The sequence below is a fragment of the Chinchilla lanigera genome, unplaced genomic scaffold (assembly GCF_000276665.1).
Source record: "Chinchilla lanigera isolate Chin_1 unplaced genomic scaffold, ChiLan1.0 scaffold00069, whole genome shotgun sequence".
In the NCBI taxonomy this organism is placed as follows: domain Eukaryota; kingdom Metazoa; phylum Chordata; class Mammalia; order Rodentia; family Chinchillidae; genus Chinchilla; species Chinchilla lanigera.
Window position 1 is genome coordinate 4964897 of NW_004955470.1, and position 20222 is coordinate 4985118.

Consider the following 20222-nt stretch of genomic DNA (forward strand, 5'->3'; position numbering starts at 1 on the left):
CAGTTTATGTTGGTCAGCAGAGTGACCCAGGCACCTGTGTCTGAGGTCCTGTCCTCCCTGATGGCTCCTGTATGTGTGGGGATGGGTCTGGCAGCACCAAGCCTATGGCCTTCAGATTCCTGAGAGGCCTGTGGGCTCAGGATTCCCAGCGGGGGTCCCTGATCTCGACTCCCCAGCCCCCGTCCTGTGTAGCCTGTGACTCCCCCTTTCTGCCCTCTGTCAGGCCACTGGAGTTTCATTTCCACTGCCCTTGTGAGCCCAAAGTCTGGGATCTGGTGGTTTTCTGGCGACTGGGAGATGGAGGAGCCAGGTGTGCACAGGACTCTGCAAGACCAGGGAGGGGTGAGGTGCTGAGTGGCCCCTGGAGGATGCTACAGAGGAGGAATTAGCCCAGGAGGGCTGGGGAGCACAGCGGGGTGCCGTGGGAAGGTGCTGAACACCGAGATTGGATGTGTCCTCCTCGTTACTGAAATGAGAATCCTTATTGTAAAGGGTTTAGTGAAACATGGTCCAGTAGAAAAAACAAAAAGTGTGATACATGTACTACTCATGTTGCTTTTTTCTTAATGTGATGTTTCCGTCCCAGGATCCAATCCAGGCTAGCACATTCCATTTATTTGTCAAGTCTCCTTTGGCTTCTCTTGGTGGTGACTGTTCCTTAAAATATTTTTGTTTTTGACAGCTCTGACAGTTTTGGGGAGAAATGTCCAGGTGGTCTTGGATGCCTTTCAATTTGACATTGTCCCATGTGTTCTAATACCGCTAGACTAGGGTTGTGAGCTTGGGAGAGACGACCACAAAGGGGACGTGTCCTCATCGCACCCCTTCGAGAGGACGCACTGTCACCATGACTGGATCTCTGGCTGAGGCGGAGTTTGTCGGGTGTCTCCGCTGTGAAGTGACACCCACCCTTTCCGCACTGTGTTCTTCGGAAGGAACCACTGCGTGCGGTGCACGTGGGGCTGAGCGGGAGTTACGGTGATGCTTCACCTCTTTGAGGGAGGAATAGTGACGTAGATTATTTGGGACACTTACTGTGCGGCACATTTTCCCCCTCTTCCCCTGTTATTTATTTAGTCATTTACAGCAGTGTGGACTTAGGGCTGTTCATCTTATTCTTCGGGTTATTTCACTACCTGAATGTTCCGCCTTGGCTGTTGGGAGCTCTCTTTCAGTTGGCTCCTCGTCACTCCGCCGTGCTTCACCGTTCTGGGTGTTGTTTTTTGTTTGTTTTAAGGCACTTCTCTACTTGACATGGTGAGAGGTTCTCGGCTGTCTTACATATTTCCTGTCTCAGACCTAAAATCAGCTGTCTCTTCCAAGAATACGCATCTCTTTTATTGGAGTATAGTCTTGCAAACCAAGACCTGAGTATCAGGTGGTTAAGTTATTGTAAGTTCAGTGTTTGTGCACTCATCTGAACAACAAAAGCAAGGCACCTAAATTGCAATAGCAGCAAGGAGTAACTGTTAACCACTGTCCGTCTGCCAGCGGAGACCCTTAGGCTCTCCAACAGTCTGATATTTGCAGAGGTGGTGTGTACTTTATTCTGGGTGCTATACATGAAGTCATTTCTGTAGCGGCTCAAGGTGGAGATGGGCACACAGGCCTTGAACGAATGAATACTGTCATTGCTCTCCCAGTCCGGTGAAGGCTCTTAGTCAAAGGCAGTAAAATGTAACCCGAGGGAAAAAGGCTGAGGGAAAAGGAGTTTCTGATGGCAATGAGCTCTGTAGCCTGGAAGCCAGTGGGAACTCCTTAAAGGAAGCCGCTGCCTGGGCAGTAAGTAGTTCAGAGAAACGACTAGGAGATAGGGGTAAGAGACTAGGAGATAGAGTTTTTGCGCTTTATGAGGTGGTATTTATGTAGGGTTTGTACATCCTCCCCGCTACAGCCTTGAAAGTCTGTTTTCCATCCTCTCCATCCACAAGGAATTAACACTTATATGTGCTCGTGGAGCGGAGGTGCACAGCCTGGAAAGGCCTGGGGCTGATGGAACTTGTTCTCAGCTTGGAACCTCCTGAGATGGGCTGGGGTTGATGTGGGAGCTGAGGCTATGGCGAGAAATGCCCTAGTTCTGGGAGTATCGCCAGGACTTGCCATTACTTGGAGCTGGACAGGGGCTGCTAGAAGGGAAGACCCCCTGCCTTTGGCATGCCCTCCTGGGAAATGGCAGTGCCATTTGCAGAAATGGGAAGGATGGGGACAGAGCAGGCAGACCCTCCCAGGAAGTTGGGAATCGCCACCAAAGGCCTGGGTTTATCTGCCGGCTTCCTTTTTCTGACGTTGCTACTTGTTACATGGGAATCTCTCCAGAGGAGGTTGAGAACAGAACCTGATTCTGGAGAAAGGAACTCCATGTGAAGATGAAGCTGTCCACGTGGGAGGACGGTGTCTTCACCCCACACCCTGCACTGTGGGGTTGTGGTTAGATAGGCAGGTGGGGCGTAGGGTTTCTGATGAGGAGTCTGCCGCTGCCCTGGTTAGCACATGAGATGCCTGTGGAGGTGCCTGTGGTCTGCTTCTGTCCTGACCCCTTACATGTCCTCGTGGGGTGCCTTTCTTCCTCTCGTGCTGTTTGAAACGAGGACTTCACATCTCCTTGCCCTAGAATCACCACTCGCCTGTGGCTTCCGGGCTTTCAAGTGCGCGAGGTCAGAATCCAGAACAGCTGTGCCTTCCCCTGTTGCTGGCCATGGCCAGGGGTCTGGAGAGGTTCTGTCTGCATCTGGCCAGATAACAGCTGCGGCTTCATCAGCGCATCCTTTGGTGTCCTAACAGATTGGGAGAGGTCTCTTTTCCAGAGTTACTTTACAATGTGTGAACTCTTTCTGCTTAGAAAACAAAACATGCTCAAAAGGAAATGAGCATTTTAATGATAGCTTCTTAATTAAAAAAAGTTACAGTGGGGGGAGATGAAATAAGGTTAACATTTCTTTGTTGATGGAGTGAAAAACCACATCAATTCCAAACTGGGTCACACAGTAGTGGAAAAAATAAGTTCTATTTGTATCTAATGCCAGCAGAGACTCAGTTAACCGAAATCAAATTGTATTTCCCAAAGTGATGGAGTGAGCCTTGTTCACTTCCGGAGGGGAGGATGTGCACAGGGTGGGTACAGCAGTCGGGTGGCTGAATTTTCTGAGTTTGGAACAGGATTCTATTTTCAGCAAATGCCTCTCCTGAAAGCATACTGCTCTCTGACCCAGGGGCGCAGTAACACCCAGGTCAGGAGGGTGTCATGAGCAGCCGAGAGACCTAGGGCAGGGCAGAGCACGGGCGAGGGACACCGAGTAAATCAGAGTCTTTGAGTCCTGGCACTGTTCCACTAGCTGTTCTTTTTACAGCACACACACACACACACACACACACACACACACACACACACACACAGGCAGTCTGGTTTGCAAACCCCAGCCAGGAAGGAGCAGCACATTTCACTTGATAAGAACATTGCAAGTTGATAACCTGATGGCAGGTGGAGAGAGTGAGCCCATCCTCCGAGTATGTGTGAAAACCGAAAAGGAACAGCAAGCCGAGTGCACTTAATATTTAAGCAGGTATCCCGAGCAAAGGCCCTGTGTCACACGCCTGGGCTGTGCTCTTCTTCCCCACATCATATAGAAGCAGGCAGTGTAGCCCCAGGCGAGAGCCCCTCAGGTACACACTGGTCAGGGGCAGAGTTGGACCTGTGCTGTCTTTTAACTATCAGGAGTTTCATGTTCAGGGTAGTCCCTAAAATCAGGGAACAGTGAATAGTTCTCCTAGTGTGCTTTGCTTTTAAAAACTTGCTATCCAGATTATATCTCACTGGCTAGGAGCGGCTGCCAGAGATTTCCCTATGCAACATCTCTCATTGAAGGCATTGCCCCCATTCATGTGCTGTTCCAGGAGGGCCAGTGCATCAAGCCCTTTGTCACTTACTCCGGTTTTACCCGTGGAGTCTGCCTGCCCTCAGCTGGCCTGGAGATCTCAGAGGACTGTGAGGACAGGGATCTGGAGAGCCTGGGCCCTTTGGGGATGACTGGTTTGGCGTGGTCATGAGAGCGGGCATAGTCAGGAGCTGACTTGCAAAGGGTACCCAAGGAGCCTGGTACATGGAGCATAACCCTGGGCCTTTTGGCATCAGTTTTCCATCTGGACAGACCCTGACAGGACATAGAGCCCAGCTGGGTTCCTGTCGGAATAACACTGGCTATGTGTGTTAAGTACTGACCTTGGGCTTTGTGTGGTGAGTAGTCCCATTATACAGACAAGGGGTCTGGTCCTAGAGGGGATCCAGGGTCCAGTCCATTCTGCAGCTTCTGCATGCAGGGTAGAACTGGTGTTGGGGCCAGTTTCTCTGGTCTCTCCCTGATGTTATGGGCAATGGCTTTATGTTGGAACTTCAGCCTGAGGATGGCCCCGGCCCCAACAACTGCCTGTCAGGTGGAAATGGTTGGCGGACCTTATGCTTTATGTCTGGATGCCCCCCCAGGAGCCTCACGCACTCACCGGCCAGGCTTTTTGGAGGGTGTTTGGATTATGGGGCTCCATAGCTGGCTTGCATTGGGAGGTGGGGCCTGATAGGGGGCAGCAGGCTGCTGGAAGGCTGTATCTCCCTCCCCGGCACCTCATTTCTCTCAGTCCTTCCTGGCCACCATGACATGAGCAGCTCCCCTCTGCAAGACTCTTCCACCACGCCTCCCTGCTTGGAGCTGGCCAGCAGTGACTGAAAAATATGAGCTCAGATAAACCTCTCCTCCTTTACGTTGTGGGTGTCGGGTACTGTGTCCCAGAGGTTAGAAGGTGACTGAGACAACTGGTATCTTCACATTCCTGGCTGCCCCCTCAGTTGGATTCTGACGATACCATCTACTGCCCTTGGGGCTGGCCAGCACTGGTGACCCCCAGGTACATGTTGGTGACCCCTTCTTCTCCCAGGCCTGGCCACCTGGGCCAGCTGTTTATTGAGAGGATTGAGCACTACATTTCTTCTGGGTGTTGATTTCGACCCTTCTGGCTTTCTCACGTCAGCAGCCTGGAATGGAGTGAGCCCCCATGCGCAGATTCGCTGCCTGAGAGCTTTGCTCAGGAGGGCTGTGTGACTTCTCTGCCTGTCGAGCTGCTTGTTGGTCTGTGATCGCACCCCTCTCGTGAAAGCAGATTTTCCTCACATTTTACAAATTGCTTGCTAAGTAGAATTTATATCTGGGTACTGTTATTTTTAACAAAAATAATGTACAGTATATTTAAAGGCACGACTTCTGGGGATAACTTTCCTCATAATGTGTACAGTTTCTATTCTGCTGGCTGCTGCCAGCTTCCTTAACGTGGAGTGTGACCAGGAATAAAGAAATTAAGAAAAAATTTTATTTACATCTGCCTCTGGAACGGTGGTGGTAGGAGCTCTGTGAATCTACTCCTCTGTGAAACAATAGTAACTAGAGAAAATTATTTTAGGAAAACACTGAATTAAAATATCTGGGACATGTCCCAGCGTACAGCAAGCGGAGAAACATCTGTTCATGAAAACCTACCAGCTCTCAGTAAGGACAGCAGGAGTTTGTGGCACGTGAGATGTCACTTACTTCTCCCACCCCAAATCTGCTTCCCAGTGTAGCATGAAAGCCAGCTCTGGCCCACTGTGGTTGGAGAGACAGGAGGGCAACCCCAGGAGGAGCAGGCTGGTGGGGTTTCTCACCCACATCCTCAGAGCTCCAGGGTGCAGAGGTGAGATTGTGTCCAGCCCTAATCTGGTAGATGCTGTATCCCAGGCTGAGAATACGGCACCTAAGTTGCCATCTGGCGTCAAGCTTGCTTGAAGTCAAACTGAGAAGACCAAAGACCAACACTCCCACCAAGCACCCTACTTATGAAGTGAAAGTGTCACTCAGAGAAGCGGGCCACTGTCCCTGCCCCCAGCTCCAGAGCAGCAGCCCAGAGATTTTTGTCAAGTAGGAGAGGTAGCCTGTAAAAAGAGAACACTCTGAAGCTCTCCCTAAACGTGTTGACCTTATAAGAAGAGTTCTGGGGACCTTCAAGCCTCTGGGAGAGAGGGAGAGGAAGGAGGGGTAAGGAGAGGGTGAAATAAAAGCATTCCCAGACTTACAAAACAGAAACAAGAGGGGAAAAAAGGAGTGAATGAGGAGACTTTTTTAGTATTTCAGATGAGAAAACAAACAGTGCCACTGAAAGTAATCATGCAGTTACAAAGGATATTATACATTTACAGTTCTTTTGTTTTTAAACTGAGTTGAAAAAGCGATTTTATAAAATAATGTGTACACGATTATGTTGTAGGCCCAGTCCTCTTAGGGGGTCATATATCTGGCTGTCACAGTGAAAAGCAGGCAGATGGAGCAAAGCTGCAGCAGAGTAGGAAAATGACACCAGACAGTAACTCACATCCTCAGGAAAAATGAAGGGAAGCAGGCATGGTGCCAAAGAAGGCCAGTACTGTACAACTGACTGTAACTTTAGCCTTGCTCTCTTCTCTTAGCTTCTTTAGAGACAAAATTATATAAACTAGTAATTATGACAGTATATGTTGCAGTACGCGATGCATTGAGATACAATAGGTACAGCAGTGATCGAAGAAAACGGAAGTGGGAGTAGGACTGCACAGGAGCAGTGTGGGATGCAGGGTGGAGCGATGAGAAGTTGTGCTAGAAAGTGTCCACGTAATGCACAGGAAAGCATTACCCAGGGCATAGAGGAGCAAGAAGACAGAGGAGTCTGCATCCTTGTCACCCTCAAAGGGTTTTTCTTAAAGGGGCCTAAACCATTAAAATTTTGCTGTCTTTTAGTTCTTCTTGAGGAGAAATTCCATCAGGCTTGCGGGTGGAGGCCTCACCATCTGTTTGATGCTGGGTCTACTTTTATTTATTTATTTATTTATTTATTTGGTATCAGAAATTGAACTCAGGACCTTGTACTTGACAGGCAGGAGCTATGCCGCTGACACAGTAGGCCCGTGGGTCTACTTTTAAATGTGTGTTTTCAATGTTGTACTCAGGACATGTGCACGCCAGATCCCAGGTTGTAAAGACAAAGGGAACAGCTGTGTCTTGAGGGAGCTCCTTGTGGGCAGGGGTTCACAGTCTGGGCCGGGCATCCTGGTTCTGCTGTTGTTCACTTTGTGAACTGGGACCGTTTTCCTTTCCCTCTCTGGCGCTGGGTCTTCGGCATTACCTGGAGCACTCAGTCAGATAATGACTGAAAAGCGCTTGACAAAGCCAGGCTTCCTCGCCAGCCCTTGCAGTCAAGTATGAGGAGGGGAGAAACGGAATCGTTTCTCTGTGTCCTCTGCGGGCCTGCACCTCAGTGAGCAGAGGCAGGGCTCCTCTGGTCCTCGGCCTCTGCTGGCAGCACGCACCAGCTCTGCTGATGGACTTGCGCAGACGTGCGTCCACATAAGGCACGTTGTTACGGATGTTGAAGTCCTGGCCCATGTGACTATCTATACCTGGAGTCAGCGTCTGTAAAGAGGTAGAGGTAGACTATGGCTCTAACCCAATGGGACTGGTGCCTTCTGAGCAGGGACACTGAGGAAGAAGCACACGGGAGAAGACCGCGTGAGGATGCAGCCAGAAGGCGCTGTCTGCTGGCCAGGGAGAGAGCTCTTTCTCAGCAGGAACAGAATCGGCCGCACCGTCCTCATGCACTTCGCAGCCTGCAGCACTCCGAGAAGACGCGTGTCTGTGGTTGGGCCCCACGCTGTGGCATTGTGGCAGACTAGCATCGCAGCATGCGTCGGAGGTGGAGTCCCAGTGTTGTTGTGTAGCACCCACAGCGTTAGTGCCAGTCTGCCCCAAGGGACTGGGAAAACAGCCACAGTCAAAATTATGGAGGTGGAGGTGAGGAAGATAATTATAACTGCAACGCAGTTTGGGGGATGTTTTTCTCTCCCCCTTTATGGACCAGCCTGGTGACAGAGGCCCCCTGTTGACCTGCTGTGCGTCCTGCTGGGAATAGGGTCACGTGCTGCAGAGACCCAAGAAATGTCAGATTCGCTTTGGAGTTTGAGCCACTCCTGATCCCTGACCACACCCAAAACAGTGGTGTCAGGTCGTAGGGGTGTTTCTCCCCTGCGTTTCAGGTTCACAGCACTTTGTCTGCATAGCCCTTTCTTTGGGCATAGGGTTTGATCTGTTGCTCATTTAAGATCTACAGAGTGCTATATTCATTTGACTTTATTTGAAATTCGAAAGTTTTTCTGAATATTGCCCCAACTAATCTGATGAATGCAGAGCTTGAGAATTTATGCCTTAAAAGGCCAAACTACTGATATGTTTAGAGGCTTTCTTATGACTTATTTCTCCCCTTTTCTGAACCATCTAGGGTAGAGCAGCTAAAAACCCTTTTGGAATTAGTGTCAGAAAGTCTTCCTCTTGTTTTTTAACTAAGTTTTTAAAAAATAAACACAATGTTTTATGTTCACAGCAAGTTGAGCAGAAAGTAGAGTCCCACGTCCCTCCCCACACGGAGTGTCCTTGGTCACGCTCTGGTGAACGGCAAGGACACAGGAGAAGATTCCTTCTTTAGGAAAGCAGTGGGTGCTAAGCTTGGTTGACCTTCACAGGGTCATGGGAGAGTGATGACTCCCTGAGGGGCTGCAGCTCCGGAAGTCTTTAGCATTCGGGCCGGGTCTGCGAGAGGGCTGCAGAAAGGTCAGAGTCCTTCTCTTACTGGTTGTGTACACTAACTGGGGACAAGACGACCTGTTGTGCGTGCGGAGACCCCCTGAGATGAGGAGCAAGGATTTCCCTGTGGTGGGCAGGCTTTGTTGTGAGACGCAAATGACAAAACTGGGTAAACACAATCCATATTGTCGGGGGCACCCCGCCAGCACGGCACAGTACAGCAGGCGGGAGGGGAAGGGTGGGGCGAAGGGAGCCCCGTCTGCTGGGGGACGCTGAGTGCAGTTTGTGATTTGCCTGAGACAGGGCCGTTAAGTTAATGTCTGAACCACGCCCGAGCCCAGGGGTCCGACCTGGTGCCATCTGTGGCCCTCACATTTCTCTGCCCCTCCCTTGGGCTGACGAAACAGGTACCCTGTGCTGCTGAGCTGAGCAGTGCTGTGGGGGTTCAGCTTCGTTGCCCTTTCGGTCTTTGGATCTGTGCAGCGTCTCTGACTCATCTGTGACCCCGGCTATCTGCACCCACCGTGCCCGGCCCTCCCACACGGTGTTCCGGAATGGTGCGTGTGCTCACGCCTGTCCTGTAGGTGTGCAGCTGCCTCCAAGGGCCTCCTTCTCCCTGGCCCCTGCTGTGGGCTGTTGGTAGTGGAGGGCGTTAGGCAACAGCTGTTTTCTCCTGGGCCAGCTGAGTTCTCCAGAGGGGAAGTGCTCCGCTTGCGGAGGCCTCCCGCCTTGCGCTCTGCAGTGTCCTGGCCTAGAGGAGGGCCAGAAGTTGGTCAGGGGAAGGAAGCTGGAAGGGCTTGGGAGATGCCCTCTACGTGCTGGCTTCCAGTGTTTAGCTTTTCTACAAGTTTCTGGCAGTGGGGAATGGGATCAGTTCTAAAAAATAAACTTCACAGGCACATTTTCCCTGATGGCTTTATTATCTGACTGCCAAGGATTTTTATTAAAAAATGTAAAAGCACAAGTAGATGTTTTAATTAGCCTTCCTGTCACTGCTCTTGGTGGTGGTACTTTTACAAACGGTATGTGACAGGAAGACACTTTGTGGAGGGCCTTTGTCCTCCACGCCATCTCTGCGTTTCAGAATTCAGTTGCATTGTTTCTCTTTTCTCCAAAAAAGAAATAGTGGTAAAAGTACCTTTTGGTGTCTGATTACACAGATATCCTGACTCATTCACAGTCTCCTTGGAAACAAAAGCATCATCATCCTAGGAATCTTTCTAGAACAAGACCGAGGTGGAAAACCAGAAAATAGTTCTGGCAACTTTCTTAAGAAATGTCATTGCTACTGTGACATCTAGGAATGAGGTTATCTAGGAATCCCAGCTCAGGGGCAAAAGATGGCCCCATTGTAAGGTTTCGGCTGATAGACCTGAAAGTGCTTGGCTCTTGAATTGCCAGGTGGTTGTAGTGTCTTTGGTTGTTGTGGGTTTTGCATTTGCTTAGTTATTTGTTACTGGGTTTTGCATTTGTGGAGTCAGTGTCCTTCACCACCAGACAGCATCAGGCAAACAGTCCAGCGTGGCCAGAGCTCTAGACTCGCCTCTCCAGAGACGTCCTCCGTAAAGGTCTGGACTGCTGCCTTCCTCCCCGTCCCTGTCCTCCCTTTCTTCCCATTTTCTCTTCCTTTCTCTTCCCTGCCCTCTTTTGTTATGAGGGTGTGGAGCACTGGACGGAGCTCTGTTCCACCCAGCAGTGAATAGTTAAAATGATATTCCATGTTTACCGTGAAAGCCAGCAGTTCATACACCACTTTCCAGAGACCTACATGTTGTAAGCCATGCTAAGTGTCAGGCTCACTTTCTGTTTCCAAGTTACATAGAGGACCAAGCCGCCTGTCTTCAGTTTAGTTTGTGGGGAGGAAGCCAGAAGCCGTTGGTTCATGTTCTCCACTTGAAGGCCTTGGGCAGGTCGTCCTTAGTCTTCTGGCTTCCTGCCTTGTTCCAAAGATAACTTCTCTTCCCGGCATTTCATTGATCTCGGCGTGTTGCTTTGCTTTTAGAGCCCTTTGTAGAATTTTGTTACTAGTTAGATAATGCCATATTTTCTCGGGAAGTCAACTTTGACACTTGTGCCTTAGAAAACAGGCTTTCCTAGTGATTATAAAAATAAACAGAGCCCACCTACCTCCAGTCATCTAAAGCACAGAGACCTTCTGAATTCTTCTTACTTGTACCCTGTCAGTGGCAGCCTAGAAAGAAATAACGTATTTGCAGTGAATCTGCAGGTGCCTCGCCAGCCCCCGGGCCCTGCTGCTGACGGTGCAGGAGGATGGGGAGGAGATCAGCAGGGGCAAGGTGAGGGGCTGGGCTGCCTGGCTTTGCCTGGAGCTGAACTTTTGCCTGGGGTCCTGTAGTGCACAGATGCCAGTGCTTACAGCAAGCCGGAGACTATCTTACCAGGTTTGCTAGCTGCGTCTTCCCTTTGTTTTCCCCAAGCTCCATTAGCCTGGAGTTTTGAAGGTTGCCCAGATATTAAAGTACTGCACTCATAATCGCTGTCAAGTAAACAAAACCAAGGCCTGGCTTTGTAGTTTCAGTGACCCGGTATAAACCAGAGCATGGATTTAGTTTCTCATTCAGAAAAAGCATGTGAAGCATCAAGACTGCGTTATAGCTACTTTCTATTGCTGTGACAGACACCCAAGATAAACATGAGTTTGTTCTGGGTCATGGCTTCAACCTGTGAGCACTTGGACCGTTGCTTTTGGGCCTGTGGTGAAGCACAGAGCAGAGGAAACCTGTTCACTTTGTAGCAGCCAGGAAGCAAAGTGAGGAAGGGGCTGGGCTCCCCATATCCCCTTCAAGGACCTCGCATGATGACCTCCGCCTGCCACGCCTCCAGGAAGCCTCCTGGGGATCCACTCTCCCTATAGCACCACAGGCTCATGACCCAGCTGCTCGCTTGTGAGCCTTGAGGGTCATTGAAGGCCCAAACACAGGCCCAAGCTTGGACCGGTCTAAACTTTGTGGGAGGTCACAGGGATATTGAGCTCCTCTGACAAGAGGGAACTTTGCTTTTAGGTTTAGGGAAAAGGACTGGTCAGGTCTTTAGGTTATTTGCGTGGGCCGACATGTTGGTTCACCGTTTTTAGGTAGCCAGCACTGCCCCAGTGTGAGCTGGTTCACTGTCCCTGTGAGGCTTCCTGGGGTAAACCCGAAGGAAGATGTGGGAGTTTTTGTAAGGAGAGGGGCGGCGCATGCTTTGTCCTTGAAGAAGGGAGTGTGTGTCACCACTGATGGCGAGGTGACTGTTCCTCAAAATGTCTCGACATGTTCTTTGTTTACCAAATCGGGACCTCCTCCAGCGAGTGAATAAAACCTGCTAAGAACAGTAAAAAGAAGAAATTGCGAGTTCTCATACAGAGAGCAGAGGTCCTGTCCATGGAGCCCGCCTGTCACCACAGAGACCCAGCCTCGAACTCCTTGTTCATTCTGTTTTCTCCCTGAAATACAGCTTTTCATGCAGTACTTCCATTGGCACTGGCTCCAGTATCAGAAACACAGGGCGTTTTTGCTTTTTGACTTTAATAATAGTATTGTTGGCCAGGTCTGTTCCTCTCTCTTGTTCACAAAGTTTTGTTTTTTAAAAAAATTATTTTGAAACATTTTGACAAATGCATTGACAATATTTTTTCAAGGACCTTAATTTCGGCTTAAGAAAAGGAAATCACACATGAATGACAGACACCGAGATACTGCTCGCATCCTGCGTTCCTCCCTTTTTCTTCTCTGGAAAGAACCTTTCCTGTTGGTGTCTTTGTTGCTTAATGTGAAGGCTGGGGATGGGGCCACCTCCTGCGCAGCCACAGGGGACACTTGTAGGGGTGACGGGAGGAACGTAGTGTTTGGTGTGTCTTGCATCAGAAGCGTTTCCTCCCGGGATGTCCTGGACGGAAGGAAGTGTTTCCTCCCAGGATGCCCTGGAGGGAAGAAAATAATATTCCAATGAAGACTGGTGTAAGATTTTTAAAAAAAGAACTGAGTGTGTGTGAATTTGCTTAAAAAGCAAGGAACTTAAGAAGTGTAAAAGACTGTGCCCTTTATTAGCCCTTTGTGGTCTGTTTTACATGTGGGAAAGAACACTGAACTGGTTAGGCCTGTTTCAGGCCCCAGCTTCCTTCTGTAGCTGTGACCTTGAGGGAACTCTTCTATCTTGGTGAGCTTGGCCCCCAGGTGCCACTGTAAAATACATGCAGAATATCACCCAGCAGTGCAGTGAGAGGACCGAGGAGCCAAGGGCGCACTGCATCTACAGACTGTCATGGCTGCTCTCACTTGCACTTCCTCCCCAGCAAGGGTACCCAGGGTGCCCTCTACAGGGTGTGTCTCTCCATGGAGATCAGATGGGGCAGCCAGGTGGCTGGAAGTCATCACAGGCTTGGCAGTTCCTCCTTTCTAACCCTCTCCCGTGGGTTGGAAAGCTTGATCCTTCGTGAGTACAAGCAGCAGCTGCTGGTGAAGCCCTGGAGACATGATAATGTGCAGTGCTGATTGCTCTTCCCTGGAGGAAGGCAAGGTGGGCGCCATCTTGAATATGCCACCTACAGTGGCCCACAGTGGGAGCACCCCACCCAAAGCAGGGCAGGTCAGAGTTGTGTGTTGACACAGTAAGCCATGTTTTATTCTAAAGCTCTTCGTTTCATTCAGAGGAGAAGAGTGGTATGTTGAAGTGGTGTCAGGTGCAGATCTGCTCCTCTGCTGTGCTTGACAGCTTTCATTTGGGCGATGGTGGCTGCTGGGCACTGCTACTGTGACCAGATAGCCACTGAGTGGGCTGGGCGAGGATGGAGTAGGGATTGTGGCGGAGAGGCTTTCTGGGGTCAGTCAAGCTCATGTTCTTGTGAGTGTTTCTGTACAACAGCCTCATCCATCACATTCATATAATTCTGAGTTCACTTGTGTTGGGATTTTCTTTGTATTTAATTTATAGACCTCTTTAGTTCAAAAATGCTAAGCAAGAAGAATCTAATTCTGTCTAGTTAAAAAAGTCTAGTTGACCCTAGGAGTTCTTTGATGTTTCTTTTTATAGCTTAAGGAATACCTGCCATAGGGCAGTCTCTTTTGGCTACTCTCAGTTGTGATGAGTTGAGGGGATTGTGTCTCGCCTCCCCATGCTTTGTGGGAACTCTCCACCCCAGCTCATGTTGTAGTGATCCCAGCCCTCCAGCCAGGGACGTCCGGCTCCAGTTGAGCTCATGGATTCCTTTCCTTGGCAGGGGCTGAAATGCAGCCAGGTGGTGCGGCGCGAGCCCACATGTGCCCTGAATCACCTGCAGAGGGAGGCGGGAATGGGGGACGTGGGTGAGCAGAGAAGTGTCCCCTGCGCTGCTGGCGGTGGAGTCCTTGGGCAAGTCCGTGTGTTCCCGCTCTAGCTTTCTAAGTCAGCCCAGAACCTTGATGACAGTGTCTCCTGCTTCAGTTCGTCAGAGTTGGGTTCCTTTACCCTGAGTTGGCACAGGTCCTGGCTGTTTGACAGTAGTACTTACCCTGTCCTCAGGGAATATCTTCTAAAGCCTCCAGTGGATCCGGAAACCATGGATAATATACATACACTGTTACATACACTGCTTTTTCCTCGATGTGCATGCTTGTGATAAAGATGAATTAATAAAGTAGGCACAGTCCACAGAATAACTGTTGTGTTGTCTGTATCAGCGGGCCTGCCATTCTAAAATTATGAGCCCACCTAGGAGACAGGTGGCAGGTACACGACACTGGGGCAACAACATGATGTGTTTCCAGATCGCAGTGTTCAGTGTCCTCTGAAGTAGTTGCCGGTCGCCTCTGCTGCCCTTTAAACCAGACGGACCTGTGAACACCTGATTCTGAGCATGTGGGATGGGGGTCTTGTCCTCTTTTTAAAGTGGTTTAATTGCCAGGTTTCTAAAGCTTACCTTGCTGTGCAATGTAAATATTTCATGGGTTTGATACTGTTTAACTCATATTTTGATGCCAACAAAGATTTAGGGGTTAAAATCGTACCTAGTCAACTTTAAGTGATTTTCTAGTTGCAGGAAACATGTTTGGAGAAGTTCTATGTGTGAAAGGAAAGAAGGAAATAAAAGTGGATCTGAAAGTGTTTTTAAAAATAAAATAAAGCATGCACAGCAAGAGATAAACAATTACCAATTATAAAAATAAAAAGCTACATTGTAATAAATAGGACAGTGACTGTTCTAGGTAAAACAGGAGTTACCTGACATTAGCACTGCAGTACCATGCGGGGGACCTCGTAATTGAGTCGGTTCTTACGTGATTGTCGGGCAGGTACCGTAGACCGTGTGGATGCACTGGACAGTGGGGTGAGTCACGCTCTGGCCAGGATGGAGTGGGACAGTGTGAGATTTCATCTTGCTAGCCAGGATGGCATGCAATTTAAAACTTATGAATTGTTTATTTCTGGACTATTCCATTTAGTATTTTGAGACCATGGTTGACTGTGGGTAACTGAAACCACAAGTGAGAGAGGAGTACTATGTATGTGTGATGTTTCGGCAAGGATAGCAAGAGCACCCAGAGCCTTTCCTCACTGCGACAGCTCGTCTCTGAACCCCAGGGAGTGGGGCGTGATGCCTGCGACAGGATAGAGGGCGTGGCCATGGCTGGGACCAGGCCGCTGCCCAGAAGGTGCCCCGCCTTGTGCTGCTGTCCTGAGAAGGTGTGAGCAGTGCTGGCCGCTCTCAAAGGAGGAGGAGTGAGGTGCAGCGCAAGATGAAGGCCACCTGGTCTCTGGAAGTAGTGCCCAGCGTCCAGGGGCCCTTTGGATTGCGATCCCAGGATAGGCCTTCCAGTGTTGGATTTGGGTGGAAGAAGAAAGGAGGAAGGGTCTGCCTCAGGCAAAGAACAAGGCACAGCCAGGAGCTCAGAGCTTTCTGCTGGAGCTTAGAGCCCCCACCAGCTACAGAGGAGACGGGTAGGTTCATGCTCTGCAGCCTTCCAGCTGCTTCTCCTAGAGCCAGGCTGTGCCCTGGGAGGTGGGGGCGTCTGGGTGCGTGATGGTACCTTCCTTCATTGGCCAGTAGGGCCTTTATTGACACCTGCTCAGAGAAAAGCTGACCCAAGGTTGCAGGGGAGACATGGACCTTGTTACCTTGGCTCTTAGTGCTCTGGGGATCACATCCTCATTGACGATGGAGCTGACACACACTGGCTGGTTTCTTCAGTCCTGTTTATACGCTGACTTGGAAATGTCTGCGGCACTAATGGAAGGCCTTCCTGGCAGCACAGAGCAAACTTTCAGTTAATTATGTGAAGGTTTTGAGTGGCTAGGTTGACAATAGACAAGAAATGAGACTAGTCAAAGTCGGCAGTTGCAGGAGAGAGACAAACAGTGCCGACACTGGGGACATTGTCCCCACAGCACCCTGACAATGCGCTGTGTGGGGCTCGAGACAGGGTTGCCATTGTCTTTGTGGAACTAGGAAACATACATGACATTCAAGTGGCAGGCGAAGCGTGGTGCATGGTGGGTGTATGGGAACACTGGGTTGATTGACCCCAAGCAGAATCCCCTAGAGCCCCTGGTGCTAGCTTGGGGCGGGGTTCCCTGTCTGGAGAGGAGCAGCCAGCTAGCCCTCCACAGGTGAAGGTTTCCCACAGGTTCGGCCACCACCATTATACTTTTTGTTACACTTCTTGTGACACAGCTGCGGAGGAAACCTCCGTGTTCATCTTTGTGTTCCTCAGGCCAGGATTCAGCTGCTGCTTTTGGTGTCTGGTCAGGGCTGCCTTGTGTCCTCTTGTGGTGGAAGACATAAGGTTCCCCCAGCCTTTTCTGAGACACACATCCCACCCCCAAGTGTGGAGTCCTCGTGATCTAATCGTCTTCTGCAGGTCCCCCGTTAACACCACTGCAGTGATCATTAACTTTTAGCATATGAACTCGGGGGACCCGTTTGGACCGTAGCACGAGATGACTGGCGTCCTGTGTGGATGTCTGTGTGTGTCTGGGTTCGGGCGTGTCGCTTGCCATATCCATTAAACTAATGAGGTGTGCCCGTTAATTAATTGGGGTGAACTCTCTGCCGCTGCTCTGTGATCACTGTCGCTGGCAGGGAACAGAGCCTGGTGAAGTGGGAAGCAGCAGGTGGGTGAATGGCTGACCAGCCCGCAGGGACGGAAACCGAGGGGCCTTGGGTGGGGTTGTGTGTGGCTGTGGGTGGGAAGGAATGCAGATAGCTAGCACGTTCTTGCCTTCTTGAGCTTAATTTTCCAGAGCACTTTACTTTCCTGCTCCTAAGTACCAGCCAGGTTAGGCTGATACTTTGCAGCATGCATTGAGTCAGAGCTTTGCTCCCTGCAGCCCTCTCTGCGCCCTCGCCTGAGGCCCTGTGCGGGTGCAGGGAGCAGGGGGCGGGAGCGCTGGGCCCTGGCTCAGAGGAGCTGACGACCGAGCCTCTCAGGACCTCCACCCCAGGTCGCTAGCACGCTGGGGTCTCCTTTCACACCTCTAACAGCAGTCATTTCCTTACTTGACAATCGAGGAAACTGAGGCACAGGGATGCTGCCTTGTAGAAGGTCGCGTGAATGGTGTGAGGCCATTGCCCAGGTCCCCCCAGCCCCCATGACGTCCTCCCGCCTCTGTGAACCCTGCGTTCATGTTTCTTCCTGACAGTACCTTTCAGGTTTAACTTCTGGTTTAGAAAACACGGTCACTGTAAACTGCACCTCAGGCCAAGTGCTCTTGTGCCTCAGTGAAGAGCTCTGTTTGGAGGAGTCCACGAGGGCTGGAGAGAAGACTTGGCTGTCGGCAAAGGCCTTCTGGCTCCTCCATCCCGAGTACAGGCGGGGCTGGGGGAGGGTAGGAAACGCGCAGGAGAGAACTGGCCTGGCCAGCAGCTGGGCACCCGGCTCTGAGCAGGTGTCCTACGTGTTCCTTTACATAGGTGCTTGCTCCTTGGTGTGTCCTGGTGAGGCAGGTGCTAGTCCCACGGGCAGCTGGTGAGCCTGAGGCTGGGAGAAGTGCAGCTGCGCTTGCGCGGCTGCCTGTCGGGGAGCAGAGACTGGCGTGGCACAGGCGGGCAAGTGGTTGGACTCCTGAGCCCACTGTGGGCTTTGTAGGTGGGTCCAAGGGTCCCGACTGCAGAGGGCTGGCGTGGAGAGCCTTCTGTGGGCCAGAGAGCTGGGGGCCTGGTGTGCCTGGGGCCAGAGCAGGAGGGGCACAAGAAGGCCCTGGGTCCCCTCGATCCTTGTCTTTGTGCTTGGGGCATTGGCCTTTGTTCCCGCTTACCACCTGATCCCTTGAGGCAGGCAGCAGTCCTTGCTTTTTAAGAAGGGAGACACTGTTTACTTTGTTTAAAAGATAAAATTTCCAGACCGTTTGTGCCCCTTCCCTTCTGTTTGGAAGGGGAAAGTGGAGTCCCTGCTTGGATTGGTGCTGTGACCACCATCGGCAGGTGCGGGAAGCAGAACGGAGCTGTGGAGGGAGCCGTGGGTGTGCTGAGCCTGCGCAGGCTCCGTGCTGCTTCGGGAGTCGAGCCTCCCACTGGGTGGTCACCCTGAGGAAAGAAGCTGGCAGAACTTTTTTTGTCTTTCTGAGACAGGGTCTCACTATGCTGTTCAGGCTGGCCTTGAGCTCACTTTGTAGCCCATGCTGGTCTCGAACTTGCAACCATCCTCCTGCCTCAGCCTCCTGAGTGCTGGGATTACAGGCATGCGCCACCATGCCTGGCTAAGCTAGTTTGTTTGTTTATTTATTTATTTTCAGTTCTGGGAATCGAACTCAGGGCCTCGTGCTTGCCCAGCAGGTGCTGTGGCACTGAGCTACAGCCCGGCCTGCTGGCAGGACTTTGAGAGAGGTGAAGTCACTGTTCAGAACCAGCAGCAAAAACACCACCGAGATGGACTTGGACCCAGATGGTCTGACTCTGGAGTCCAGGTGATGAATGAGGTGGGAGGCGATAGGACCTTGAAGTCACCACCCAACAGGGAACAGCAGCAGCTGCTCTTCTGAGTATAAGAGGAGAGGAAGGCAGACAAGCACAGGAGTCAGAGAGGTGCGCTCCAAGTTGCAGACGCAGGACCCTCAGAAATCCCACTTCCTGTTCGCATTTTACGCCTCTCTCTGTCTCACTAGCTTCCCCCCACCCTGCCCCTGCCCCCTTGGTGTGAAGGACCATAGTGGGATGGACCCTAGGCCTTGCTGTTCCTTTGTTTTTTTGTTTTGTTTTGTTTTTTTTCTCCGGTACCGGGAACCGAACTCACGACCTTGCGCTTGCCAGGAAGGCCTTTGCCGCTGAGCTAAATCCCCAGCCCCCTTGCTGTTCCTTTGATGGCTGGAGTCTTCCTGCTTCACAGGGGTCCCATTCTCCACAGTTTGGGGGGAGGAGCCGTGAGTTTTGTGAGATGTTGCACTGTTTTGCCCCTACAAAGAAATCCCAGCCCCCTGACAACTCCCCACCACTCTGTCCTTGATGTGAGTGCAGTGTTTCTTTTTTCTAACGAGCTATGGTCTTCAAATGGAGCTGGGAGGAAAAGCAGCGACCCTGGGAATACAGGCATCCTTGGTGAATTTTCTTAAATTAATGAGACTAAATGGGGAAATCGAGATCAGCTGTGCAAATTAGTTTTGCGTTCTGGGTCTTAATGACTTCAATTGCAGATTCTAATTAAATGCCCTTAGATAATGGTGAAGTGGCTTCTCGGTCTCTCTGACCTAGAAGTCTCCCTGGCCTATGAACTAGTGTAAAATTAGCCTGTAGCTGGCCCTCTCCTCTTCAGCATCTCTGTCCCCACGGCCCTTGTGATGCTAATGATACCAGCGCCCCCCTGAGGGAAGGGTGGGCAGGCGGAGGAGGAGTCAGAGCAGATGGCTTTGGGTGCTCCTCTGCTGACAAGATGTTGGGGTGCAGGAGCGGCCCCCGTCAGGTGACATGTCTTGTTTCCAGTGTACCAAGTGAAGGTGTTCATGGGTGTAAGTCTGTCCCAGGATGAGATGCTGGGAACATGCTGGGAAATGGCTCAAGAGGCAGGAGCTCTTTCCTGGAGCAGGCCCGTGCCTTGTGTGGACCTGCCTGGAGCAGGCTCCTGGGTGCCTGGCTCTGCCCTCGATCTTGCGCCTGAGATTCATCCACGTTGTTCCCTCCATTCCGCTGTCGACGCATGTTGGGATTGCCTCGCTCTTGTGACTGTTGCTCTTCAAAGACTCTTGACTTTTTTTTAAAGTTGACATAAGTGTGCATTTCTTTCAGCTCTTGCATCCTTAGTTGTATCCCAAGGCACTGGGTGGTTGTCTGTGCAGCCCGAATGGCGGTTCTGGGGTCCAGGGCGACACACTGATCCTCCCCAGCGGCATCTGTTCCGTTACTGTGCCACATCCTCGCCAGCACTTAGCCTCGTCTGCCTTCTCATTCCCCGTCTAGTGCATGTGCAGGGAGATCTCATGGTTTCACCGTATATTTCCCAGATGACTAGTGAGCTTGAATTTTTGGGTGTTAATTGGCTTTATTGTCATTTTAACAGCAGGGTAATAGTGTGTCTTAGGGTTGTTCCCAAACATACCTGTGAGCTCGGCATTCAGACTGCTTCCGGTCTGCAGTCAGAAGTGTACGGTAAGCACCCTTGTGCAGATGTCTTCTCCGTGTTCAGGGTTGTTGGC

General features: G+C 50.9%; 1 protein-coding gene across 12 annotated transcripts in view; it reads left to right on the forward strand.

Annotated features, from left to right (window-relative positions):
• The window catches only part of Inpp4a (inositol polyphosphate-4-phosphatase, type I, 107kDa), a 109586-nt gene that overhangs the window by 34329 nt on the left and 55035 nt on the right, over window positions 1-20222 (forward strand). The window lies entirely within an intron of this gene.